The sequence below is a fragment of the Pseudophryne corroboree genome, unplaced genomic scaffold (assembly GCF_028390025.1).
Source record: "Pseudophryne corroboree isolate aPseCor3 unplaced genomic scaffold, aPseCor3.hap2 scaffold_298, whole genome shotgun sequence".
Classification (NCBI taxonomy): Eukaryota; Metazoa; Chordata; class Amphibia; order Anura; family Myobatrachidae; genus Pseudophryne; species Pseudophryne corroboree.
Window position 1 is genome coordinate 362,805 of NW_026969651.1, and position 26,534 is coordinate 389,338.

Genomic DNA, 26,534 nt, shown 5'->3' on the forward strand with positions numbered 1-26,534 from the left:
TCTCCCATGTTCATCTGAAAATATGTGTTCTCCCTGCAGTTGTTGTCCCCAGATGAGAGTTCCCTTGTGCTGCCTCAGTTGAATCTCCTTTACTTGACAGGGATGTGCCTGAGCAGCGGCCCTCCCCAGCCCTATCCCAAATCATACTTATTTTGCATAGGAGATACCATTGTCATGAAGATTGTTCTCCCAGGGTGAGGTTCATTCATTGCATTCTGGGTATGCTGACCCCTGTCATTTCCCCAAATGTGGGAAACTCGACTGCATTATTTGTGGTAGTGGGGGACTGTGTTTGTGCTTTCCTCTGGCCAGCTCTGGTAAAAGTCAGATTTCTTTGTCTCAGATCTTCCTCTAGCCTTGTTCTTTTTTCGAGAGTTTCCTTGTGCTGCCTCAGTTGGATCTCCTTCACTTGACAGGGGGGTGCCCGAACAGCGACCCTCCCCAGCTCTAGCCCAACTCCTACTTACCTGCCAGGTGAGATACTATGATCAGGAAGGTGCTTCTCCCAGGGCAAGGCTCACCCAATGCACTCTGGGTGTGCTGCTCCTACGATTTCCCCAAATGTGGGACACTTGATTACATAATTTGTGTTTCCTCTGGTCGGCTCTCGTATAATTCAGATCTCTTTGTCTCAGGTCTCTCTCCAGCCTAGTTTGCTGTCTGTTTCCACTTCTCTTTTCTTGAGCCGCTCCCTTCTATGCCCTTGTGCACTATCCTGACTTCTCCCGTCTGCTTACTTTGTGCCTTCCAACGCACAATGCAAACTACAGGTAGTGCTGCAGGGCCCACACCCTTTTACTTGCTTTACAGAGCAGCTCTGGAGCTGTTACAGTGCCCAGCTGCAGCAAGAAATCAGCTTGAATGCTTCAGGGGCTGGGGCATAGCCAACATGAGCCCCACACCGAAGGAAGGTGGAGGTGTTTAATGCAAACTAGGGGTCATCCAAGCGCCGCAAAAGGCCGCCATGCCCTGCACACCCCTTTTTTATTTTCATATGCAGACGAGGGTTGAAGCCAACTTTGACCCACTGCTTGGATGACATCACCATATGCAAATCCATCTGCTGCAGGCCTTCCCCCAGGAATGCTTGCACTAGTAGTTGCATTTGGTTTGTTGTTTGGGGGTGCTTCAGTGTTAGGGAGCCTTCTGCCCTCCCATGTTCATCTGAAAATATGTGTTCTCCCTGCAGTTGTTGTCCCCAGATGAGAGTTCCCTTGTGTTGCCTCAGTTGAATCTCCTTTACTTGACAGAGATGTGCCTGAGCAGCGGCCCTCCCCAGCCCTATCCCAAATCATACTTATTTTGCATAGGAGATACCATGGTCATGAAGATTGTTCTCCCAGGGTGAGGTTCATTCATTGCACTCTGGGTATGCTGACCCCTGTGATTTCCCCAAATGTGGGAAACTCGACTGCATTATTTGTGGTAGTGGGGGACTGCGTTTGTGCTTTCCTCTGGTCAGCTCTGGTAAAAGTCAGATTTCTTTGTCTCAGATCTTCCTCTAGCCTTGTTCTTCTTTCGAGAGTTCCCTTGTGCTGCCTCAGTTGGATCTCCTTCACTTGACAGGGGGTGCCCGAGCAGCAATCCTCCACAGCTCTAGCCCAACTCCTACTTACCTGCCAGGTGAGATACTATGATGTTCACTGTTAGGGCAATCAGGATGTGGAATTCCCTGCCAGGGAAGGTGGTAATGGCGGACTCTGTAATTGGATTTAAAAAAGGAATGGATACATTTCTGAATGAAAAAGCTATCCAAGGTTATAATACTTAAAATATCAACATGGTTAATCCGGGGGTAACATGAGTTATAGTAGCTAACTAGTCATAAAACATTATTCAGCAAGTATGTAGAATCATCACAACTTAAAACAGGTTGAACACGATGGGCAATTTGCCTCTATTCAACCTCAAAAACTATGTTACTATATGTTACTATATTACTATGTTACTGTAGTATACAGAACACCACAATGTAATGAGCAGTGATAGTGAGCACTGATGAGGATACTAGAACTGACACTGAGCAGCAAGATGCAGCACTGGACTATTAGTAATGTACTGTAGTATGCTGAGCACCACAATGCAGCACAAGACAATGAGCAGTGATACTGAGCACTGATGAGGATACTACTGAGAACTGACACTGAGCAGGAGAGACACACTACTAGTATTACTGAGCAGCAATAAGTAACCACTGATACTGAGCACTGATATTGAGATTTCCACTGAGAGAACATAGCCACGTCCTCTCCGCTCTCTCTTCAATGCACGAGTAAAAATGGCGGCAACGCGCAGCTCTTTATATGGAATCCGAATCTCGAGAGAATCCGACAGCGGGATGATGACATTTTCCCTTGTTCAGGTTTTCCGAGTCAGGCGGGAACAACCGAGCCTGCCTCGGACCAGTGTAAACCACATGGAGTTCGTCGGGAATTCGGTTCTCGGAAAACCGAACCCGCTCCTCTCTACCTTATACCCATCAATTTTTTTATTTTCAATCTAAGCCCCTGCAGTTTTCTGTAAGCATCTGCTTCGCTATGATGATCAACAAGTCACAAGGGCAAACACTCAGGGCTTGAGGCGTAGATCTTAGGACCAGCTGCTACAAGCATGGCAGAGGTGTCACTATCACTGGTGACACCCAGAGAGGTGGCGAAGGAGATTGTAATGCAGTGCGCGCAGATAAGCAGCGCAATGGTAAAAAGGAGGCATGGTTTCATAGGTAGGGGCGTGGCCTGGTGGCCTGAATCTACATTTTGTTGCTCCGGGTGTCCCGGGGGTTGGGGGCTGCACCCGGGGACTAGTGTGTGTGCGGTGCTGGCTCCTGCACAGTGACAGGGCATGGCCACCCAGCATGACGCCTCCATTCTTGACCATGCTGTAATTGCAGTCGCACTGCAGTTCAGCGTGATCATAAAAAATGGTGTAGCCTCCTGCTGGTGCAAACTGTATGTGCGCGCAGGAAGCCGCCACCATTTTTGTGATCACAGCGGCTGAATGTGATGTCATACAGCCGCTGTGACCACGCCCCCTGTGTCTCCTCCGTTGCAGACCCCATTTTGAAGCCTTGCCCCCGCACCGCTCCATCCCTGACTTGGAAATGGAGTGTTGCTGACCCCCCTCTCCCCCCCCGCCCCGATTGACAGGCAGAGGCGATCGCATTCTCTGCGGGGTGCCGCAGAAAATGCAGGCACATGCGTATGCTGTTAGCAATTTTTGCAGTTGGATCGCTTATTGTGATTGCATTCCAACCTGAATCAGGCCCTATTACCTATCACAATGCGCTGCGGGCAGTACAAAATTGGGTTAATATAGGAGTAAAACTCCCAGACCTGTGCTCCTTAACTGTACCTGGTGGCTAGTGGAGCGGCTGCCCAGTAATCAGTGTCCACGCCAGTGCGCACACGGTCCACCCCCTACGGCCACGCTCCCCTTCATCAGCGGCCTCGTGATCCGGAAGGGCGGTGTGTGTGTGACTGACCTTAGGAAGAAACTGGAGCCTCCGCTGCAGTGACCCAGCAACCAGGGCACGGGAGTATACAGCGCCGCTGGGAGTGATGAAGCTGCAGTAAAGATGTCTATTAGACCTAGCCTGCTGCAGCCCTTGTAGATTCTCATAAAACAAGTTCTTCTTTTCTTGTCAAAATTAATAGCTAAGAATAGGCTGCCTGAGGCAGGCCCCTGTTAAGTGGCCTGCTACTGAAGGCACCAACTACAAACTGAGCTCCCTGTTCATGGAAGCGGGGTTATAGAGGAGGATGCGCTGAGCATCTTGGGAACAGTCAAAAGCTTTGAGCCGGTTGGTGCCTCAGATCAAGATCCTACTCTACACCCCAATGTGAATCCTTGTGGAGTCCAGTGTACCCCACAGAAGAAATTAATGTGTCACACCCATTGGCAGCAACCTTAGAATAGCTGCTGACGGGCACAATTGAGAAAGGAAGGGGGGGGGGGGGACATTTGAATCCAGCACATAGATGCAATTCAAATATGTAATTTGTACCTTCCTATTTTAAAATATAATGGATGAACCTCACCCTGTGAGAACAATCTTCATGATCAAGAGATCTCATATGCAAAATAAGTATGAGTTGGGATAGGGCTGGGGAGGGTGGCTGCTCGGGCAGCCCCTCCCCCGTCAAGTTAAGGAGATTCAACTGAGGACGCACAAGGGAACTCTCGTCTGGGGACAACAACTGCAGGGAGACCACATCTGTTCAGATGAACATGGGAGGGTGGAAGGCTGCCTAATATTGAAGCACCATCAAATATCAAACCATATGCAACAACTAGTACAAGCATTCCTGGGGGAAGGTCTGCAGAAGACGGATTTGCATACGGTGATGTCATCCAAGATGTGGGCCAAAGTTGGCTGGAACCCTCATCTGCATATGAAAAGAGAAAAGGGGCATGCAGGGCATGGCGGCCTTTTGCGGTGCTTGGATGACCCCTAGTTCGCATTAAACACCCCCACCCTACTTTGGTGTGGGGCTCATGTTGGCCATGCCCCATCCCCTGAAGCATTCAAGCTGATTTCTTGCAGCAGCTGGGCACTGTAACAGCTCCAGAGCTGTTCTGTAAGGCAAGTAAAAGGGTGTGGGCCCTGCAGCACCACCTGTAGTTCGCATTGTGCGTTGGAAGGCACAAAGTAAGCAGACGGGAGGAGAAGTCAGGATAGTGCGCAAGGGCATCCTTTTCTCTTAGTCCGTAGAGGATGCTGGGGTCACATTAAGAACCATGGGGTATAGACGGGATCCGCAAGAGACATGGGCACTTTAAGACTTTCAAAGGGTGTGAACTGGCTCCTCCCTCTATGCCCCTCCTCCAGACTCCAGTTATAGGAACTGTGCCCAGGGAGACGGACATTTCGAGGAAAGGATTTATTGTTAAACTAAGGTGAGCATCTTACCAGCTCACACCTTAAGCATGCCGCAGAACGTGGCATTCAACAGAACACAAGCCAACGGCATGAACAATTGCAGCAAAAAGCTGACCAGAACCATAACATAACATGTGTATAACCACAAGTAATAACTGCAGACACAGTATGGACTGGGACGGGTGCCCAGCATCCTCTACGGACTAAGAGAAAAGGATTTACCGGTAGGTATTAAAATCCTATTTTCTCATACGACCTAGAGGATGCTGGGGTCACATTAAGAACCATGGGGTTATACCAAAGCTCTTGAACGGGTGGGAGAGTGCGTACGACTCTGCAGCACCGAATGACCCAACTTGAGGTTATCATCAGCCAAGGTATCAAACTTGTAAAACTTAGCAAAAGTGTTTACTAAATAGCTGCTCGGCAAAGTTGCAATGCCGAGACTTCCCGACCAGCTGCCCAGGATGAACCCACCTTTCTAGTAGAATGGGTCTTCACCTAATTCAGTAACGGCAATCCTGCCATGGAATGAGCATGCTGAATCTTACCACAGATCCAGCGCATAATGGTCTACATGGAAGCAGGACACCCAATCCTGTTGGGAGCATACAGGACAAACAGAGCCTCTGTTTTCCTAATCTGAACCGTTCTGGTGACATAAATTTTCAAAGTTCTGACCACAGCCAGAGACTTTGACTCAACGAAGGTGTCAGTGGCCAAAGGCACCATGTGGAAAGATGAACCACCTTCGGCAGAAATTGTTGACGTGTCCTCAATTCTGCTCTATCTTCATGAAAGATCAAATAAAGGCTCTTGTGATACTGCATGGTTTGTACTGTTTTCCATGTGCTCCCAGATCTTTCAAGCAAGTAGCATGGTCAAGAAAGTTCTGTTTGAAAAGAAACAACATTTACTGTCATTGTTAAAGAATTTGGGAGAAAAAACAAGAAGAAATCTGCACTGTTGACGCACTGGACAGAATGAATGAATCATAAAATATAACCTTTATTAAGTATGTATTAAAATTGGATAAATATTAATATTATTATCCCAAACTGCAGTGAAACATAAAGGTTAAAATCACAGAACTAACATACATGTGCATAAGAAGAATAAAGAGATGTGAAAAAAAGGTTTAAAAAGCGTGTCCGTGTGTGATTATTTTTGAAGGCACAACCCTGGCGGGGTTGTTTATATAGATATATATGTTGCTAATAATCACTTTCTAGCGTAATGTTATTAAATAGCTGTTAGTATCTATGTCGTCAGGTACCACTGGGTCGTATCCTATATACTCCCTTCACTCAATAGGGGTTACCTCCCGGGAAGCCATCCCCATTGGCGAATTTGTGGGGGTGATTGAGTATAACCGGTAAGCTAACCTCCAATTTGTGGGGTGCTTAGGTAGATGGGGATCACTTATTTCTCTGTGTCCCCTAAGACTATATTCCTAAATTCAATACCACAGGGGGATAGCTTTCTATATCGGATAAGGAATCACTTGATAGGGAAATCTCTATGCATCATGGAAAGATCATATTTATTAATATCCAAACTAAAAAAATGATGAATAGCTTTAATTTAGCTGTTTAGATATAGTTAATTGGCGAGATATACCAACAGGTGCGGTTGCCTTAAGGAATATGGCAATTCCAATATAAATAGCAGCCCTCCTTCATATAATCAGCCAGATCTTATTAAATCTGGTCCAGATATAGCCGTTCAGATATACTTAATTGACAACATATATCAATCGGTGGGGTTGCCTTAAGGAATATAGCAATTCCAATTCTCATATAAATAGCAACCTTCCTTCATATATTCAGCCAGATCTTATTTAATCTGATCTAGGCGTAGGCAATAATGCTTTCCTTAGAGGTATAGCCACCTCAATTCTTATTAGGAAGCAAAGTGTCTGTCATAATGGTTTATCCAATTCATCTAAGAAATAATATATTCCATGTGTCAGAGATTCATTACTCTCTATTTACACTGTTAAAGAGTTAATTCTTATTATGTTACAGTGTAATGAAATTATCATATAGGGAGATGTGGCAATTCCATGTGCTATATATATAATAACCCTTAGTGGTCCAGATTCCACAATGAGGAATTTTCTTATAAACCGCTGAAACACACAGCTGTTTGACTGACTTCCAAATATATCTATCTCACTTTGTAACAGTCTTATGATAGAGAAACTGTTACATATTCGGTCACTTAGTTATCTAAAGGTAAACAGACTCAGTGTGAGGGTAATATAATATATCAAATGCGCTGTCAATAATCGTGGTAACTGGTGTAATAATGTGGTATATTGAGTATGCTAGTAAGGCATATAACTGCTCTCCAGCCTTTAAGTGTTACCAATCAATTTGTTACACTGTAAAGGATTTATGGTGTCCTGTTAGGACATGCAGCTGCTAGGCTGACTCAAAGATTTATCCATTTGTAACAATTATGTAACAGTTATATACATGTTACTGGTATTACATAGAAATAGTATGACACAGGCCAGCAGTCCCATGTGTCTAGATTCCACAATAGGAGATTTTCTTTGTCTTATAAACTGCTGGAACACACAGCTGCTAGACTGACTTCAAATATATATATTACTTTGTAACAGTCTTATAGTAAAGAGACTGTTACACACTGTCATTTAGTTATCTCAAGGTTAGCAGATTCTGTGTGAGGATAGTGTTCTGTTAGAACATGCAGCTGCTAGGCTGACTCATAGAAAATGTATCCATTTGTAACAAATGACACATACAGCATTAAATTAATATCTATAGCAGCCCATGTGACATCTCTACTCTTATCATAATTGTCTGGTTATTGCCAATCTGGACAGCAGGAGTGATATATATTCACTAGTCCCAATATCCCATCATATAAATATACCCACACTGATATACTTTCTTATCAAGAGTTATTAGTAGCTATCTGTATGCACTTTAGACATTGTATCTGCTAAGTGACATCATATCTAGTGTATTCCTTTCTTATAGCTCAGCTTCTATTCCCTATTAGTGGAGACTAACAGCTAACATCATAATCATATATTTTTGTTTTATAACATTTCACATGAGTCAAATACACGCGGACACGCCGTGCCCTACACGTGTGTTTCACTGCATCTATGGCAACTTACATTAAAGCTAACAAGAAAGCACACTCGTTCTGTCTTTAAACTGATAAAAGAAACCCCAATAATATGGGGCATGCAAAAATTGAGATAAAACTCAGTTTTGCTCCTCTCCACGGAAATCTTTAATAAAAGGCGAAATATTTGTTAGTTCTGAAGAGAAACCAGAGCATGACCAAGATTCCACCTGTCGCCTGAGTGCCATGCCAGCAGTTCTCATTGAGCTCAAAGTGAGCACCCAATTTGAAAGAAAGATAGCAGATTTCTCACCAGGCTTCCCCTAGCTATAAACATGGTTTGTACTCTTTTCCATGTGTTCCCAGATCTTTCAAGCAATTAGTATAGTCAAGAAAGTTCTGTTTGAAAAGAAACAAACATTTACTGTCATTTCTATGCAAATGAGCTTACATTAAAGCACACTCGTTCTATCTTTAAACAGATAAAATAAAACCCCAATAAGATGGGGAATGCAAAATTTGAGATAAAACTCAGTTTTGCTCCTCTCCACGGAAATCTTTAGTAAAAGGCGAAAGATTTGTTCGTTCTGAAGAGAAACCAGAGCATGACCAAGATTCCACCTGTCGCCTGAGTGCCATGCCAGCAGTCCTCATTCAGCTCAAAGTGAGCACCCAATTTGAAAGAAAGAAAGCAGATTTCTCACCAGGCTTCCCCTTGCTATAAGCATGGTTTGTACTCTTTTCCATGTGCTCCCAGATCTTTCAAGCAAGTAGCATGGTCAAGAAAGTTCTGTTTGAAAAGAAACAGACATTTACTGTCATTGTTATACAAATAAACTTACATTAAAGCCAACAAGAAAGCACACTCATTCTGTCCTTAAACTGATAAAAGAAACCCCAATAATATGGGGCATGCAAAAATTGAGATAAAACTCAGTTTTGCTCCTCTCCACGGAAATCTTTAATAAATGGCGAAAGATTTGTTCATTCTGAAGAGAAACCAGAGCATGACCAAGATTCCACCTGTCGCCTGAGTGCCATGCCAGCAGTCCTCATTCAGATCAAAGTGAGCGCCCAATTTGAAAGAAAGCAGATTTCTCACCTGGCTTCTCCTTGCTATAAGCATGGTTTGTACTGTATTCCATGTGCTCCCAGATCTTTCAAGCAAGTAGCATGGTCAAGAAAGTTCTGTTTGAAAAGAAACAAACATTTACTGTAATTTCTATGCAAATGAGCTTTCATTAAAGCACACTCATTCTATCTTTAAACCGATAAAAGAAAATCCAAAAAGATGGGGCATGCAAAAATTGAGGTAAAACTCAGTTTTGCTCCTCTCCACGGAAATCTTTAGTAAAAGGCGAAAGATTTGTTCGTTCTGAAGAGAAACCAGAGCATGACCAAGATTTTCATCTGAAAATATGTGTTCTCCCTGCAGTTGTTGTCCCCAGATGAGAGTTCCCTTGTGCTGCCTCAGTTGAATCTCCTTTACTTGACAGAGATGTGCCTGAGCAGCGGCCCTCCCCAGCCCTATCCCAAATCATACTTATTTTGCACAGGAGATACCATGGTCATGAAGATTGTTCTCCCAGGGTGAGGTTCATTCATTGCATTCTGGGTATGCTGACCCCTGTGATTTCCCCAATGTGGGAAACTCGACTGCATTATTTGTGGTAGTGGGGGACTGTGTTTGTGCTTTCCTCTGGTCAGCTCTGGTAAAAGTCAGATTTCTTTGTCTCAGATCTTCCTCTAGCCTTGTTCTTCTTTCGAGAGTTCCCTTGTGCTGCCTCAGTTGGATCTCCTTCACTTGACAGGGGGTGCCCGAGCAGCAATCCTCCACAGCTCTAGCCCAACTCCTACTTACCTGCCAGGTGAGATACTATGATCTTCACTGTTAGGGCAATCAGGATGTGGAATTCCCTGCCAGGGAAGGTGGTAATGGCGGACTCTGTAATTGGATTTAAAAAAGGAATGGATACATTTCTGAATGAAAAAGCTATCTAAGGTTATAATACTTAAAATATCAACATGGTTAATCCGGGGGTAACATGAGTTATAGTAGCTAACTAGTCATAAAACATTATTCAGCAAGTATGTAGAATCATCACAACTTAAAACAGGTTGAACACGATGGGCAATTTGCCTCTATTCAACCTCAAAAACTATGTTACTATATGTTACTATATTACTATGTTACTGTAGTATACAGAAAACCAAAATGCAATGAACAGTGATAGTGAGCACTGATGAGGATACTAGAACTGACACTGAGCAGCAAGATGCAGCACTGGACTATTAGTAATGTACTGTAGTATGCTGAGCACCACAATGCAGCACAAGACAATGAGCAGTGATACTGAGCACTGATGAGGATACTACTGAGAACTGACACTGAGCAGGAGAGACACACTACTAGTATTACTGAGCAGCAATAAGTAACCACTGATACTGAGCACTGATATTGAGATTTCCAGTGAGAGAACATAGCCACGTCCTCTCCGCTCCCTCTTCAATGCACGAGTAAAAATGGCGGCAACGCGCAGCTCTTTATATGAAATCCGAATCTCGCGAGAATCCGACAGCGGGATGATGACATTTTCCCTTGTTCAGGTTTTGCGAGTCAGGCGGGAACAACCGAGCCTGCCTCGGACCAGTGTAAACAACGTGGAGTTCGTGGGGAATTCGGTTCTCGGAGAACCGAACCCGCTCCTCTCTACCTTATACCAATCAATTTTTTTATTTTCAATCTAAGCCCCTGCAGTTTTCTGTAAGCATCTGCTTCGCTATGATGATCAACAAGTCACAAGGGCAAACACTCAGGGCTTGAGGCGTAGATCTTAGGACCAGCTGCTACAAGCATGGCAGAGGTGTCACTATCACTGGTGACACCCAGAGAGGTGGCGAGGGAGATTGTAATGCAGTGCGCGCAGATAAGCAGCGCAATGGTAAAAAGGAGGCATGGTTTCATAGGTAGGGGCGTGGCCTGGTGGCCTGAATCTACATTTTGTTGCTCCGGGTGTCCCGGGGGTTGGGGGCTGCACCCGGGGACTAGTGTGTGAGCGGTGCTGGCTCCTGCACAGTGAAAGGGCATGGCCACCCAGCATGACGCCTCCCTTCTTGACCATGCTGTAATTGCAGTCGCACTGCAGTTCAGCGTGATCATAAAAAATGGTGTAGCCTCCTGCTGGTGCAGACTGTATGTGCGCGCAGGAAGCCGCCACCATTTTTGTGATCACAGCGGCTGAATGTGATGTCATACAGCCGCTGTGACCACGCCCCCTGTGTCTACTCCGTTGCAGACCCCATTTTGAAGCCTTGCCCCCGCACTGCTCCATCCCTGACTTGGAAATGGAGTGTTGCTGACCCACCTATCCCCCCCCCGCCCCGATTGACAGGCAGAGGCGATCGCATTCTCTGCGGGGTGCCGCAGAAAATGCAGGCACATGCGTATGCTCTTAGCAATTTTTGCAGTTGGATCGCTTATTGTGATTGCAATCCAACCTGAATCAGGCCCTATTACCTATCACAATGCGCTGCGGGCAGTACAAAATTGGGTTAATATAGGAGAAAAACCCCCAGACCTGTGCTCCTTAACTGTACCTGGTGGCTAGTGGAGCGGCTGCCCAGTAATCAGTGTCCACGCCAGTGCGCACACGGTCCACCCCCTACGGCCACGCTCCCCTTCATCAGCGGCCTCGTGATCCGGAAGGGTGGTGTGTGTGTGACTGACCTTAGGATGAAACCGGACCCTCCGCTGCAGTGACCCAGCAACCAGGGCACGGGAGTATACAGCGCCGCTGGGAGTGATGAAGCTGCAGTAAAGATGTCTATTAGACCTAGCCTGCTGCAGCCCTTGTAGATTCTCATAAAACAAGTTCTTCTTTTCTTGTCAAAATTTATAGCTAAGAATAGGCTGCCTGAGGCAGGCCCCTGTTAAGTGGCCTGCTACTGAAGGCACCAACTACAAACTGAGCTCCCTGTTCATGGAAGCGGGGTTATAGAGGAGAATGCACTGAGCATCTTGGGAACAGTCAAAAGCTTTGAGCCGGTTGGTGCCTCAGATCAAGATCCTACTCTACACCCCAATGTGAATCCTTGTGGAGTCCAGTGTACCCCACAGAAGAAATTAATGTGTCACACCCATTGGCAGCAACCTTAGAATAGCTGCTGACGGGCACAATTGAGAAAGGAAGGGGGGGGGGGGGACATTTGAATCCAGCACATAAATGCAATTCAAATATGTAATTTGTACCTTCCTATTTTAAAATATAATGGATGAACCTCACCCTGTGAGAACAATCTTCATGATCAAGAGATCACATATGCAAAATAAGTATGAGTTGGGATAGGGCTGGGGAGGGTGGCTGCTCGGGCAGCCCCTCCCCCGTCAAGTTAAGGAGATTCAACTGAGGAAGCACAAGGGAACTCTCGTCTGGGGACAACAACTGCAGGGAGACCACATCTTTTCAGATGAACATGGGAGGGCGGAAGGCTGCCTAATACTGAAGCATCATCTAATATCAAACCATATGCAACATCTAGTACAAGCCTTCCTGGGGGAAGGTCTGCAGCAGACGGATTTGCATACAGTGATGTTATTCAAGCAGTGGGCCAAAGTTGGCTGGAACCCTCATCTGCATATGAAAAGAGAAAAGGGGCGTGCAGGGCATGGCGGCCTTTTGCAGTGCTTGGATGACCCCTAGTTCTCATTAAACACCCCCACCCTCCTTTGGTGTGGGGCTCATGTTGGCCATGCCCCATCCCCTGAAGCATTCAAGCTGATTTCTTGCAGCAGCTGGGCACTGTAACAGCTCCAGAGCTGTTCTGTAAGGCAAGTAAAAGGGTGTGGGCCCTGCAGCACCACCTGTAGTTTGCATTGTGCGTTGGAAGGCACAAAGTAAGCAGACGGGAGGAGAAGTCAGGATAGTGCGCAAGGGCATCCTTTTCTCTTAGTCCGTAGAGGATGCTGGGGTCACATTAAGAACCATGGGGTATAGACGGGATCCGCAAGAGACATGGGCACTTTAAGACTATCAAAGGGTGTGAACTGGCTCCTCCCTCTATGCCCCTCCTCCAGACTCCAGTTATAGGAACTGTGCCCATGGAGACGGACATTTCGAGGAAAGGATTTATTGTTAAACTAAGGTGAGCATCTTACCAGCTCACACCTTAAGCATGCCGCAGAACGTGGCATTCAACAGAACACAAGCCAACGGCATGAATAATTGCAGCAAAAAGCTGACCAGAACCATAACACAACATGTGTATAACCACAAGTAATAACTGCAGACACAGTATGGACTGGGACGGGTGCCCAGCATCCTCTACAGACTAAGAGAAAAGGATTTACCGGTAGGTATTAAAATCCTATTTTCTCATACGACCTAGAGGATGCTGGGGTCACATTAAGAACCATGGGGTTATACCAAAGCTCTTGAACGGGTGGAAGAGTGCGTACGACTCTGCAGCACCGAATTACCCAACTTGAAGTTATCATCGGCCAAGGTATCAAACTTGTAAAACTTAGCAAAAGTGTTTACTAAATAGCTGCTCGGCAAAGTTGCAATGCCGAGACTCCCCGACCAGCTGCCCAGGATGAACCCACCTTTCTAGTAGAATGGGTCTTCACCTAATTCAGTAACGGCAATCCTGCCATGGAATGAGCATGCTGAATCTTACCACAGATCCAGCGCATAATGGTCTACATGGAAGCAGGACACCCAATCCTGTTGGGAGCATACAGGACAAACAGAGCCTCTGTTTTCCTAATCTGAACCGTTCTGGTGACATAAATTTTCAAAGTTCTGACCACAGCCAGAGACTTTGACTCAACGAAGGTGTCAGTGGCCAAAGGCACCATGTGGAAAGATGAACCACCTTCGGCAGAAATTGTTGACGTGTCCTCAATTCTGCTCTATCTTCATGAAAGATCAAATAAAGGCTCTTGTGATACTGCATGGTTTGTACTGTTTTCCATGTGCTCCCAGATCTTTCAAGCAAGTAGCATGGTCAAGAAAGTTCTGTTTGAAAAGAAACAAACATTTACTGTCATTGTTATGCAAATAAACTTACATTAAAGCTAACCAGAAAGCACACTCGTTCTGTCTTTAAACTGATAAAAGAAACCCCAATAATATGGGCATACCTCCCAACTTTGTCGGCTCGCAAAGAGGGACACACGCGCGGCGAAGTCGCACGCGCTCCCAAAAAGGGCGTGGCCTAAGTAAAAAGGGGCATGGCTTCGCGGGAGGACCCGCGATCGCGAGTCACGCCCCCGTTTTCGGCACTGAGGGGGCATGCCCAGCGCTCTGTGAGCCGCTGGCATGCCACCTCTCCCTCTGACTTCAGTGAATAGACGCTGTGCGCACAGCGACTATTCACCGCTGCTCTGCTAAGCAGGGCAGCGACAGACAGAGCCTCCCAACTGTCCTACCCACCGCGGGACACTGCGGCCCGCAGGTGGGACAGCGGGACAGTCCCCAAAAAACGGGACTGTCCCGCGAAAATCGGGACAGTTGGGAGGTATGATATGGGGCATGCAAAAATTGAGATAAAACTCAGTTTTGCTCCTCTCCACGGAAATCTTTAGTAAAAGGCGAAAGATTTGTTCGTTCTGAAGAGAAACCAGAGCATGACCAAGATTCCACCTGTCGCCTGAGTGCCATGCCAGCAGTCCTCATTCAGCTCAAAGTGAGCACCCAATTTGAAAGAAAGAAAGCAGATTTCTCACCAGGCTTCCCCTTGCTATAAACATGGTTTGTACTCTTTTCCATGTGCTCCCAGATCTTTCAAGCAATTAGTATGGTCAAGAAAGTTCTGCTTGAAAAGAAACAGACATTTATTGTCATTGTTATGCAAATAAACTTACATTAAAGCTAACAAGAAAGCACACTTGTTCTGTCTTTAAACTGATAAAAGAAACCGCAATAATATGGGGCATGCAAAAATTGAGATAAAACTCAGTTTTGCTCCTCTCCACGGATAATCTTTAATAAAAGGCGAAAGATTTGTTCATTCTGAAGAGAAACCAGAGCATGACCAAGATTCCACCTGTCGCCTGAGTGCTGTGCCAGCAGTCCTCATTCAGATCAAAGTGAGCGCCCAATTTGAAAGAAAGCAGATTTCTCACCTGGCTTCTCCTTGCTATAAGCATGGTTTGTACTGTATTCCATGTGCTCCCAGATCTTTAAAGCAAGTAGCATGGTCAAGAAAGTTCTGTTTGAACATAAATAAACATTTACTGTCATTTCTATGCAAATGAGCTTACATTAAAGCACACTCATTCTATCTTTAAACCGGTAAAAGAAACCCCAAAAAGATGGGGCATGCAAAAATTGAGATAAAACTCGGTTTTGCTCCTCTCCACGGAAATCTTTAGTAAGAGGCGAAAGATTTGTTCGTTCTGAAGAGAAACCAGAGCATGACCAAGATTTTTATCTGAAAATATGTGTTCTCCCTGCAGTTGTTGTCCCCAGATGAGAGTTCCCTTGTGCTGCCTCAGCTGAATCTCCTTTACTTGACAGAGATGTGCCTGAGCAGCGGCCCTCCCCAGCCCTATCCCAAATCATACTTATTTTGCATAGGCGATACCATGGTCATGAAGATTGTTCTCCCAGGGTGAGGTTCATTCATTGCATTCTGGGTATGCTGACCCCTGTGATTTCCCCAAATGTGGGAAACTCGACTGCATTATTTGTGGTAGTGGGGGACTGTGTTTGTGCTTTCCTCTAGTCAGCTCTGGTAAAAGTCAGATTTATTTGTCTCAGATCTTCCTCTAGCCTTGTTCTTCTTTCGAGAGTTCCCTTGTGCTGCCTCAGTTGGATCTCTTTCACTTGACAGGGGGGTGCCCGAGTAGCGACCCTCCCCAGCTCTAGCCTAACTCCTACTTACCTGCCAGGTGAGATACTATGATCATGAAGGTGCTTCTCCCAGGGCAAGGCTCACCCATTGCACTCTGGGTGTGGTGCCCCTGCAATTTCCCCAAATGTGGGAAGCTTGACTGCATAATTTGTGTTTCCCCTGGTCGGCTCTCGTATAATTCAGATCTCTTTGTCTCAGGTCTCTCTCCAGCCTAGTTTGCTGTCTGTTTCAACTTCTCTTTTCTTGAGCCGCTCCCTTCTATGCCCTTGCGCACTATCCTGACTTCTCCCGTCTGCTTACTTTGTGCCTTCCAATGCACAATGCAAACTACAGGTAGTGCTGCAGGGCCCACACCCTTTTACTTGCCGTTCAGAGCAGCTCTGGAGCTGTTACAGTGCCCAGCTGCTGCAAGAAATCAGCTTGAATGCTTCAGGGGCTGGGGCATAGCCAACATGAGCCCCACACCGAAGGAGGGTGGAGGTGTTTAATGCGAACTAGGGGTCATCCAAGCGCCGCAAAAGGCCGCCATGCCCTGCACGCCCCTTTTCTCTTTTCATATGCAGACGAGGGTTGAAGCCAACTTTGACCCACTGCTTGGATGACATCACTATATGCAAATCCATCTGCTGCAGGCCTTCCCCCAGGAATGCTTGTACTAGTTGTTGCATTTGGTTTGTTGTTTGGGGGTGCTTCAGTATTAGGCAGCCTTCTGCCCTCCCATGTTTATCTGAAAATATGTGTTCTCCCTGCAGTTGTTGTCCCCAGATGAGAGTTCCCTTGTGCTGCCTCAGTTGAATCTCCTTTACTTGACAGAGATGTGCCTGAGCAGCGGCCCTCCCCAACCCTATCCCAAATCATACTTATTTTGCATAGGCGATACCATGGTCATGAAGATTGTTCTCCCAGGGTGAGGTTCATTCATTGCATTCTGGGTATGCTGACCCCTGTGATTTCCCCAAATGTGGGAAACTCGACTGCATTATTTGTGGTAGTGGGGGACTGTGTTTGTGCTTTCCTCTGGACAGCTCTGGTAAAAGTCAGATTTCTTTGTCTCAGATCTTCCTCTAGCCTTGTTCTTCTTTCGAGAGTTCCCTTGTGCTGCCTCAGTTGGATCTCTTTAACTTGACAGGGGGGTGCCCGAGCAGCGACCCTCCCAAGCTCTAGCCCAACTCCTACTTACTTGCCAGGTGAGATACTATGATCATGAAGGATCTTCTCCCAGGGCAAGGCTCACCCATTGCACTCTGGGTGTGGTGCCCCTGCGATTTCCCCAAATGTGGGAAGCTTGACTGCATAATTTGTGTTTCCCCTGGTCGGCTCTCGTATAATTCAGATCTCTTTGTCTCAGGTCTCTCTCCAGCCTAGTTTGCTGTCTGTTTCCACTTCTTTTTTCATGAGCCCCTCCCTTTTATACCCTTGTGCACTATCCTGACTTCTCCTCCTGTCTGCTTACTTTGTGCCTTCCAATGCACAATGCAAACTACAGGTAGTGCTGTAGGGCCCACACCCTTTTACTTGCCGTACAGAGCAGCTCTGGAGCTGTTACAGTGCCCAGCTACTGCAAGAAATCAGCTTGAATGCTTCAGGGGCTGGGGCACAGCCAACATGAGCCCCACACCGAAGGAGGGTGGAGGTGTTTAATGTGAACTAGGGGTCATCCAAGCACCGCAAAAGGCCGCCATGCCCTGCACGCCCCTTTTCTCTTTTCATATGCAGACGAGGGTTGAAGCCAACTTTGACCCACTGCTTGGATGACATCACCGTATGCAAATCCATCTGCTGCAGGCCTTCCCCCAGGAATGCTTGCACTAGTTGTTGCATTTGGTTTGTTGTTTGGGGGTGCTTCAGTATTAGGCAGCCTTCTGCCCTCCCATGTTCATCTGAAAATATGTGTTCTCCCTGCAGTTGTTGTCCCCAGATGAGAGTTCCCTTGTGCTGCCTCAGTTGAATCTCCTTTACTTGACAGAGATGTGCCTGAGCAGCGGCCCTCCCCAGCCCTATCCCAAATCATACTTATTTTGCATAGGAGATACCATGGTCATGAAGATTGTTCTCCCAGGGTGAGGTTCATTCATTGCATTCTGGGTATGCTGACCCCTGTGATTTCCCCAAATGTGGGAAACTCGACTGCATTATTTGTGGTAGTGGGGGACTGTGTTTGTGCTTTCCTCTGGTCAGCTCTGGTAAAAGTCAGATTTATTTGTCTCAGATCTTCCTCTAGCCTTGTTCTTCTTTCGAGAGTTTCCTTGTGCTGCCTCAGTTGGATCTCTTTCACTTGACAGGGGGGTGCCCGAGCAGCGACCCTCCCCAGCTCTAGCCCAACTCCTACTTACCTGCCAGGTGAGATACTATGATCATGAAGGTGCTTCTCCCAGGGCAAGGCTCACCCATTGCACTCTGATTTCCCCAAATGTGGGAAGCTTGACTGCATAATTTGTGTTTCCCCTGGTCGGCTCTCGTATAATTCAGATCTCTTTGTCTCAGGTCTCTCTCCAGCCTAGTTTGCTGTCTGTTTCCACTTCTTTTTTCATGAGCCCCTCCCTTTTATACCCTTGTGCACTATCCTGACTTCTCCTCCTGTCTGCTTACTTTGTGCCTTCCAATGCACAATGCAAACTACAGGTAGTGCTGCAGGGCCCACACCCTTTTACTTGCCGTACAGAGCAGCTCTGGAGCTGTTACAGTGCCCAGCTGCTGCAAGAAATCAGCTTGAATGCTTCAGGGGCTGGGGCATAGCCAACATGAGCCCCACACCGAAGGAGGGTGGAGGTGTTTAATGCGAACTAGGGGTCATCCAAGCGCCGCAAAAGGCCGCCATGCCCTGCACGCCCCTTTTCTCTTTTCATATGCAGACGAGGGTTGAAGCCAACTTTGACCCACTGCTTGGATGACATCACCGTATGCAAATCCATCTGCTGCAGGCCTTCCCCCAGGAATGCTTGCACTAGTTGATGCATTTGGTTTGTTGTTTGGGGGTGCTTCAGTATTAGGCAGCCTTCTGCCCTCCCATGTTCATCTGAAAATATGTGTTCTCCCTGCAGTTGTTGTCCCCAGATGAGAGTTCCCTTGTGCTGCCTCAGTTGAATCTCCTTTACTTGACAGAGATGTGCCTGAGCAGCGGCCCTCCCCAGCCCTATCCCAAATCATACTTATTTTGCATAGGAGATACCATGGTCATGAAGATTGTTCTCCCACAGTGAGGTTCATTCATTGCATTCTGGGTATGCTGACCCCTGTGATTTCCCCAAATGTGGGAAACTCGACTGCTTTATTTGTGGTAGTGGGGGACTGTGTTTGTGCTTTCCTCTGGTCAGCTCTGGTAAAAGTCAGATTTCTTTGTCTCAGATCTTCCTTTAGCCTTGTTCTTCTTTCGATAGTTCCCTTGTGCTGCCTCAGTTGGATCTCCTTCACTTGACAGGGGGGTACCCGAGCAGCGACCCTCCCCAGCTCTAGCCCAACTTCTACTTACCTGGCAGGTGAGATACTATGATCATGTAGGTGCTTCTCCCAGGGCAAGGCTCACCCATTGCACTCTGGGTGTGCTGCTCCTGCGATTTCCCCAAATGTGGGAAACTTGACTGCATAATTTGTGTTTCCCCTGGTCGGCTCTCGTATAATTCAGATCTCTTTGTCTCAGGTCTCTCTCCAGCCTAGTTTGCTGTCTGTTTCAACTTCTCTTTTCTTGAGCCGCTCCCTTCTATGCCCTTGCGCACTATCCTGACTTCTCCCGTCTGCTTACTTTGTGCCTTCCAATGCACAATGCAAACTACAGGTAGTGCTGCAGGGCCCACACCCTTTTACTTGCCGTTCAGAGCTGCTCTGGAGCTGTTACAGTGCCCAGCTGCTGCAATAAATCAGCTTGAATGCTTCAGGGGATGGGGCATGGCCAACATGAGCCCCACACCAAAGGAGGGTGGGGTGTTTAATGCGAACTAGGGGTCATCCAAGCACCGCAAAAGGCCGCCATGCCCTGCACGCCCCTTTTCTCTTTTCATATGCAGATGAGGGTTGAAGCCAACTTTGACCCACTGCTTGGATGACATCACCGTATGCAAATCCGTCTTCTGCAGAACTTCCCCCAGGAATGCTTGCACTAGTTGTTGCATTTGGTTTGTTGTTTGGGGGTGCTTCAGTATTAGGCAGCCTTCTGCCCTCCCATGTTCATCTGAAAATATGTGTTCTCCCTGCAGTTGTTGTCCCCAGATGAGAGTTCCCTTGTGCTGCCTCAGTTGAATCTCCTTTACTTGACAGAGATGTGCATGAGCAGCGGCCCTCCCCAGCCCTATCCCAAATCATACTTATTTTGCATAGGAGATACCATGGTCATGAAGATTACTCTCCCAGGGTGAGGTTCATTCATTGCATTCTGGGTATGCTGACCCCTGTGATTTCCCCAAATGTGGGAAACGTGACTGCTTTATTTGTTGGTAGTGGGGGACTGTGTTTGTGTTTTCCTCTGATCTCTGGTAAAAGTCAGATTTCTTTGTCTCAGATCTTCCTCTAGCCTTGTTCTTCTTTTGAGAGTTCCCTTGTGCTGCCTCAGTTGGATCTCCTTCACTTGAAAGGTAGTGCCCGAGCAGCGACCCTCCCCAGCTCTAGCCCAACTCCTACTAACCTGCCAGGTGAGATACTATGATCATGAAGGTGCTTCTCCCAGGGCAAGGCTCACCCATTGCACTCTGGGTGTGCTGCCCCTTGCGATTTCCCCAAATGTGGGAAACTTGACTGCATAATTTGTGTTTCCCCTGGACGGCTCTCGTATAATTCAGATCTCTTTGTCTCAGGTCTCTCTCCAGCCTAGTATGCTGTCTGTTTCCACTTCTCTTTTCTTGAGCCCATCCCTTCTATAACCTTGTGCACTATCCTGACTTCTCCTCCCGTCTGCTTACTTTGTGCCTTCCAATGCACAATGCAAACTACAGGTAGTGCTGCAGGGCCCACACCCTTTTACTTGCCTTACAGAGCAGCTCTGGAGCTGTTACAGTACCCAGCTGCTGCAAGAAATCAGCTTGAATGCTTTAGGGGCTGGGGCATGGCCAACATGAGCCCCACACCGAAGGAGGGTGGGGGTGTTTATTGCGAACTAGGGGTCATCCAAGCGTCGCAAAAGGCCGCCATGCCCTGCATATCCCTTTTCTCTTTTCATAAGCAGACGAGGGATGAAGCCAACTTTGACCCACTGCTTGGATGACATCACTTGCTGCCTTTCCAATGAAGCAAGTTTAATTTAGTAATAGGTGAAAAACCATCCCTACAAAGGTGTTAATCAGATACTTGGCTTTGTGGACACTTTTCAGAGAACAAATTTGTTAGCATAAAAATAAAGCCAGAAAATGAAGAGCTGTTTAATCACTCAATTGGATTTTTCTGCAAGCGTATTTCTTTTTCTCTGCAACCCACTGCTAAGTTGTGCTTCCTAGCTGTTCTTTTATAAAATCACTTAATCAAATCTAACTCTGATTACATCAGAGAAGGCCAGGTACCCTACACCATAAGAGGGGGTTTGAAATTTTGACTTGTCTACTTAAAGATCACCAAAATCTGATAACAAGGTAAATTACGTCCCTGGGTAGGATTGAACCACCAACCTTTTGGTTAATAACCGAACACGCTAACTGATTGCGCCACAGAGACACATTGCAAAAGCATATACTGACAAAGGCTAATAAGCATTCATCTAGAACGTTTCCTAGAAAAACTTTAAAAAGTCAATAATCTGGAGAGTTTTTGTAAGATGTTTCTTCCATCAACCAATGAAGAAACACATTGGTACTTTCCCATGATGAGTGAGTGCTTCAGGATCTCTTGCACTTACATGTGCAGCAGAGTACTGCAATGGAAGCATGCTGGGCCCATAACCCAGAGGTAGGCAGATTGAAACTATCCTCTGCTATATGCATTTTTTTTTTGTTAATTAAAGTAATCCAAAACTGGGATTGATATTTTTGCTCTTTTATTTTTACTTAAAGTACAATAACTTTTATTATTTTAATTTGTTTTAATAGTATATTGACAGTATTGTTTTCTTTCAAAAATCCACTTAATTTTCTTTACCCTATTATTCAAATGGTAATTGACAAAAACAAACTACATTGTCACCAGAAGAGCAATACAAAATGTACAAGTGATATATTAAAATCATCTTTCCAGCTTGAATTTCAATGATGCATTGGGGCAACGATTTTGTGAGAAACCTCTTCACCCTTAAATAAAGATTTTCTTAATTCCTTACCTGTGTGCTAATTAGATATCACCTTGTTTTCACATTAAACAGACTTCCACATGAGAAAGCAGCAAGGATGCAGTGGCGTTAATGTTTCCTGGTGTCAACCTGTATTATTTCAGTAGATATTGAAATGAGGATGCATCTTGCTGCCTTTCCAATGAAGCATGTTTAATTTAGTAATAGGTGAAAAACCATCCCTACAAAGGTGTTAATCAGATACTTGGCTTTGTGGACTCTTTTCAGAGAACAAATTTGTTAGCATAAAAATAAAGCCAGAAAATGAAGAGCTGTTTAATCACTCAATTGGATTTTTCTGCCAGCATATTTCTTTTTCTCTGCAACCCACTGCTAAATTGTGCTTCCTAGCTGTTTTTTTTATAAAATCACTTAATCAAATCTAACTGATTACATCAGAGTAGGCCAGGTACCCTACACCATAAGAGAGGGTTTGAAATTTTGACTTGTCTACTTAAATATCACCAAAATCTGATCACAAGGTCAATTACGTCCCTGGGTGGGATTTAACCACCAACTTTTTGGTTAATAGCCGTACACACTAACTGATTGCGCTACAGCGACACTTTGTGAAAGTACATACTGACAAAGGCTAATAAGCATTCATCTAGAACGTTTCCTAGAAAAACTTTAAATAGTCAATAATCTGGAGAGTTTTTGTAAGATGTTTCTTCCATCAACCAATGAAGAAACACATTGGTACTTTCCCATGATGAGTGAGTGCTTCAGGATCTCTTGCACTTACATGTGCAGCAGAGTACTGTAATGGAAGCATGCTGGGTCCATAACCCAGAGGTAGGCAGATTGAAATTATCCTCTGCTATATGCATTTTTTTTTGTTAATTAAAGTAATCCAAAACTGGGATTGATATTTTTGCTCTTTTTATTTTACTTAAAGTACAATAACTTTTACCTTTTTAATTTGTTTTAATAGTATATAGACAGTATTGTTTTCTTTCAAAAATCCACTTAATTTTCTTTACCCGATTATTAAAATGGTAATTGACAAAAACAAACTACATTGTCACCAGAAGAGCAATACAAAATGTACAAGTGATATATTAAAATCATCTTTCCAGCTTGAATTTCAATGATGCATTGGGGCAACGATTTTGTGAGAAACATCTTACCCTTAAATAAAGATTTTCTTAATTCCTTACCTGTGTGCTAATTAGATATCACCTTGTTTTCACATTAAACAGACTTCCACATGAGAAAGCAGCAAGGATGCAGTGGCGTTAATGTTTCCTGGTGTCAACCTGTATTATTTCAGTAGATATTGAAATGAGGATGCATCTTGCTGCCTTTCCAATGAAGCAAGTTTAATTTAGTAATAGGTGAAAAACCATCCCTACAAAGATGTTAATCCGATACTTGGCTTTGTGGACACTTTTCAGAGAATAAATTAGTTAGCATAAAAATAAAGCCAGAAAATGAAGAGCTGTTTAATCACTCAATTGGATTTTTCTGCCAGCATATTTCATTTTCTCTGCAAACCACTGCTAAATTGTGCTTCCTAGCTGTTTTTTGATAAAATCACTTAATCAAATCTAACTCTGATTACATCAGAGTAGGCCAGGTACCCTACACCATAAGAGGGGGTTTGAAATTTTGACTTGTCTACTTAAAGATCACCAAAATCTGATGACAAGGTCAATAACATCCCTGGGTGGGATTGAACCACCAACCCTTTGGTTAATAACCAAACACACTAACCGATTGCACCACAGAGACACTTTGCAAAAGTACATACTGACAAAGGCTAATAAGCATTCATCTAGAACGTTTCCTAGAAAACTTTAAAAAGTCAATAATCTGGAGAGTTTTTGTAAGATGTTTCTTCCATCAACCAATGAAGAAACACATTGGTACTTTCCCATGATGAGTGAGTGCTTCAGAATCTCTTGCACTTACATGTGCAGCAGAGTACTGCAATGGAAGCATGCTGGGCCCCTTAACCCAGAGGTAGGCAGATTGAAACTATCCTCTGCTATATGCATTTTTTTTTTTGTTAATTAAAGTAATCCAAAACTGGGATTGATATTTTTGCTCTTTTATTTTTACTTAAAGTACAATAACTTTTACCATTTTAATTTGTTTTAATAGTATATTGACAGTATTGTTTTCTTTCAAAAATCCACTTAATTTTCTTTACCCTATTATTAAAATGGTAATTGACAAAAACAAACTACATTGTCACCAGAAGAGCAATACAAAATGTACAAGTGATATATTAAAATCATCTTTCCAGCTTGAATTTCAATGATGCATTGGGGCAACGATTTTGTGAGAAACATCTTCACCCTTAAATAAAGATTTTCTTAATTCCTTACCTGTGTGCTAATTAGATATCACCTTGTTTTCACATTAAACAGACTTCCACATGAGAAAGCAGCAAGGATGCAGTGGCGTTAATGTTTCCTGGTGTCAACCTGTATTATTTCCGTAGATATTGAAATGAGGATGCATCTTGCTGCCTTTCCAATAAAGCAAGTTTAATTTAGCAATAGGTGAAAAACCATCCCTACAAAGATGTTAATCAGATACTTGGCTTTGTGGACACTTTTCAGAGAACAAATTTGTTAGCATAAAAATAAAGCCAGAAAATGAAGAGCTGTTTAATCACTCAATTGGATTTTTTTGCCAGCATATTTCTTTTTCTCTGCAAACCGCTGCTAAATTGTGCTTCCTAGCTGTTTTTATAAAATCACTGAATCAAATCTAACTCTGATTACATCAGAGAAGGCCAGGTACCCTACACCATAGGTTCTCAAACTCGGTCCTCAGGACCCCACACAGTGCATGTTTTGCATGTAACCCAGCAGGTGCACAGGTGTATTAATTACTCACTGACACATTTTAAAAGGACCACAGGTGGAGCTAATTATTTAACTTGTGATTCTTTGAGGAGACCTGCAAAACATGCACTGTGTGGGGTCCTGAGGACCGAGTTTGAGAACCTGTGCCCTACACCATAACAGGGGTTTTTGAAATTTTGACTTGTCTACTTAAAGATCACCAAAATCTGATAACAAGGTCAATTACATCCCTGGGTGGGATTGAACCACCAACCTTTTGGTTAATAGCCGTACACACTAACTGATTGCGCCACAGCGACACTTTGCAAAAGTACATACTGACAAAGGCTAATAAGCATTCATCTAGAACGTTTCCTAGAAAAACTTTAAATAGTCAATAATCTGGAGAGTTTTTGTAAGATGTTTCTTCCATCAACCAATGAAGAAACACATTGGTACTTTCCCATGATGAGTGAGTACTTCAGGATCTCTTGCAATTACATGTGCAGCAGAGTACTGTAATGGAAGCATGCTGGGTCCATAGCCCAGAGGTAGGCAGATTGAAACTATCCTCTGCTATATGCGTTTTTTTTTTGTTAATTAAAGTAATCCAAAACTGGGATTGATATTTTTGCTCTTTTATTTTTACTTAAAGTACAATAACTTTTACCATTTTCATTTGTTTTAATAGTATATTGACAGTATTGTTTTCTTTCAAAAATCCACTTAATTTTCTTTACCCGATTATTAAAATGGTAATTGACAAAAACAAACTACATTGTCACCAGAAGAGCAATACAAAATGTACAAGTGATATATTAAAATCATCTTTCCAGCTTGAATTTCAATGATGCATTGGGGCAACGATTTTGTGAGAAACATCTTCACCCTTAAATAAAGATTTTCTTAATTCCTTACCTGTGTGCTAATTAGATATCACCTTGTTTTCACATTAAACAGACTTCCACATGAGAAAGCAGCAAGGATGCAGTGGCGTTAATGTTTCCTGGTGTCAACCTGTATTATTTCAGTAGATATTCAAATGAGGATGCATCTTGCTGCCTTTCCAATGAAGCAAGTTTAATTTAGTAATAGGTGAAAAACCATCCCTACAAAGGTGTTAATCAGAAACTTGGCTTTGTGGACACTTTTCAGAGAACAAATTTGTTAGCATAAAAATAAAGCCAGAAAATGAAGAGCTGTTTAATCACTCAATTGGATTTTTTTGCCAGCATATTTCTTTTTCTCAGCAACCCACTGCTAAATTGTGCTTCCTAGCTGTTTTTATAAAATCACTGAATCAAATCCAACTCTGATTACATCAGAGAAGGCCAGGTACCCTACACCATAAGAGGGGGTTTGCAATTTTGACTTGTCTACTTAAATATCACCAAAATCTGATCACAAGGTCAATCACGTCCCTGGGTGGGATTGAACCACCAACCTTTTGATTAATAGCTGAACACACTAACCGATTGCGCCACAGAGACACTTTGCAAAAAGTAAATACTGACAAAGACTAATAAGCATTCATCTAGAACGTTTCCTAGAAAAACTTTAATAAGTCAATAATCTGGAGAGTTTTTGTAAGATGTTTCTTCCAGCAACCAATGAAGAAACACATTGGTACTTTCGCATGATGAGTGAGTGCTTC

General features: G+C 44.4%; 20 non-coding genes across 20 annotated transcripts; 13 read left to right on the forward strand and 7 right to left on the reverse strand.

Moving 5' to 3' along the window:
* The first annotated feature begins 143 nt into the window (after positions 1–143).
* On the forward strand, positions 144–307 carry LOC135015809 (U1 spliceosomal RNA). The gene has a single exon (XR_010213992.1). It is a non-coding gene; the product is annotated as a U1 spliceosomal RNA (small nuclear RNA).
* Positions 308–459: 152 nt separating this feature from the next.
* LOC135015970 (U1 spliceosomal RNA) lies at positions 460–622 on the forward strand. Its single transcript, XR_010214128.1, has one exon. It is a non-coding gene; the product is annotated as a U1 spliceosomal RNA (small nuclear RNA).
* Positions 623–1,293: 671 nt separating this feature from the next.
* On the forward strand, positions 1,294–1,457 carry LOC135015754 (U1 spliceosomal RNA). Its single transcript, XR_010213940.1, has one exon. It is a non-coding gene; the product is annotated as a U1 spliceosomal RNA (small nuclear RNA).
* A 6,627-nt stretch (positions 1,458–8,084) lies between these two features.
* LOC135016059 (U5 spliceosomal RNA) lies at positions 8,085–8,200 on the reverse strand. The gene has a single exon (XR_010214204.1). It is a non-coding gene; the product is annotated as a U5 spliceosomal RNA (small nuclear RNA).
* A 275-nt stretch (positions 8,201–8,475) lies between these two features.
* Positions 8,476–8,591, reverse strand: LOC135016009 (U5 spliceosomal RNA). The gene has a single exon (XR_010214157.1). It is a non-coding gene; the product is annotated as a U5 spliceosomal RNA (small nuclear RNA).
* A 286-nt stretch (positions 8,592–8,877) lies between these two features.
* Positions 8,878–8,993, reverse strand: LOC135016050 (U5 spliceosomal RNA). Its single transcript, XR_010214196.1, has one exon. It is a non-coding gene; the product is annotated as a U5 spliceosomal RNA (small nuclear RNA).
* Positions 8,994–9,263: 270 nt separating this feature from the next.
* On the reverse strand, positions 9,264–9,379 carry LOC135016040 (U5 spliceosomal RNA). Its single transcript, XR_010214186.1, has one exon. It is a non-coding gene; the product is annotated as a U5 spliceosomal RNA (small nuclear RNA).
* Positions 9,380–9,523: 144 nt separating this feature from the next.
* On the forward strand, positions 9,524–9,686 carry LOC135016081 (U1 spliceosomal RNA). Its single transcript, XR_010214226.1, has one exon. It is a non-coding gene; the product is annotated as a U1 spliceosomal RNA (small nuclear RNA).
* Positions 9,687–14,501: 4,815 nt separating this feature from the next.
* On the reverse strand, positions 14,502–14,614 carry LOC135016066 (U5 spliceosomal RNA). Its single transcript, XR_010214211.1, has one exon. It is a non-coding gene; the product is annotated as a U5 spliceosomal RNA (small nuclear RNA).
* A 286-nt stretch (positions 14,615–14,900) lies between these two features.
* On the reverse strand, positions 14,901–15,017 carry LOC135016071 (U5 spliceosomal RNA). Its single transcript, XR_010214216.1, has one exon. It is a non-coding gene; the product is annotated as a U5 spliceosomal RNA (small nuclear RNA).
* A 270-nt stretch (positions 15,018–15,287) lies between these two features.
* On the reverse strand, positions 15,288–15,403 carry LOC135016024 (U5 spliceosomal RNA). The gene has a single exon (XR_010214171.1). It is a non-coding gene; the product is annotated as a U5 spliceosomal RNA (small nuclear RNA).
* Positions 15,404–15,547: 144 nt separating this feature from the next.
* On the forward strand, positions 15,548–15,711 carry LOC135015766 (U1 spliceosomal RNA). Its single transcript, XR_010213952.1, has one exon. It is a non-coding gene; the product is annotated as a U1 spliceosomal RNA (small nuclear RNA).
* Positions 15,712–15,863: 152 nt separating this feature from the next.
* Positions 15,864–16,026, forward strand: LOC135015946 (U1 spliceosomal RNA). Its single transcript, XR_010214110.1, has one exon. It is a non-coding gene; the product is annotated as a U1 spliceosomal RNA (small nuclear RNA).
* A 671-nt stretch (positions 16,027–16,697) lies between these two features.
* Positions 16,698–16,861, forward strand: LOC135015772 (U1 spliceosomal RNA). The gene has a single exon (XR_010213957.1). It is a non-coding gene; the product is annotated as a U1 spliceosomal RNA (small nuclear RNA).
* Positions 16,862–17,013: 152 nt separating this feature from the next.
* Positions 17,014–17,176, forward strand: LOC135015979 (U1 spliceosomal RNA). The gene has a single exon (XR_010214133.1). It is a non-coding gene; the product is annotated as a U1 spliceosomal RNA (small nuclear RNA).
* Positions 17,177–17,850: 674 nt separating this feature from the next.
* Positions 17,851–18,014, forward strand: LOC135015854 (U1 spliceosomal RNA). Its single transcript, XR_010214034.1, has one exon. It is a non-coding gene; the product is annotated as a U1 spliceosomal RNA (small nuclear RNA).
* A 972-nt stretch (positions 18,015–18,986) lies between these two features.
* On the forward strand, positions 18,987–19,150 carry LOC135015829 (U1 spliceosomal RNA). The gene has a single exon (XR_010214011.1). It is a non-coding gene; the product is annotated as a U1 spliceosomal RNA (small nuclear RNA).
* A 152-nt stretch (positions 19,151–19,302) lies between these two features.
* On the forward strand, positions 19,303–19,465 carry LOC135015844 (U1 spliceosomal RNA). Its single transcript, XR_010214025.1, has one exon. It is a non-coding gene; the product is annotated as a U1 spliceosomal RNA (small nuclear RNA).
* A 670-nt stretch (positions 19,466–20,135) lies between these two features.
* Positions 20,136–20,300, forward strand: LOC135015921 (U1 spliceosomal RNA). Its single transcript, XR_010214090.1, has one exon. It is a non-coding gene; the product is annotated as a U1 spliceosomal RNA (small nuclear RNA).
* A 148-nt stretch (positions 20,301–20,448) lies between these two features.
* On the forward strand, positions 20,449–20,612 carry LOC135015852 (U1 spliceosomal RNA). The gene has a single exon (XR_010214032.1). It is a non-coding gene; the product is annotated as a U1 spliceosomal RNA (small nuclear RNA).
* Positions 20,613–26,534: the final 5,922 nt, after the last annotated feature.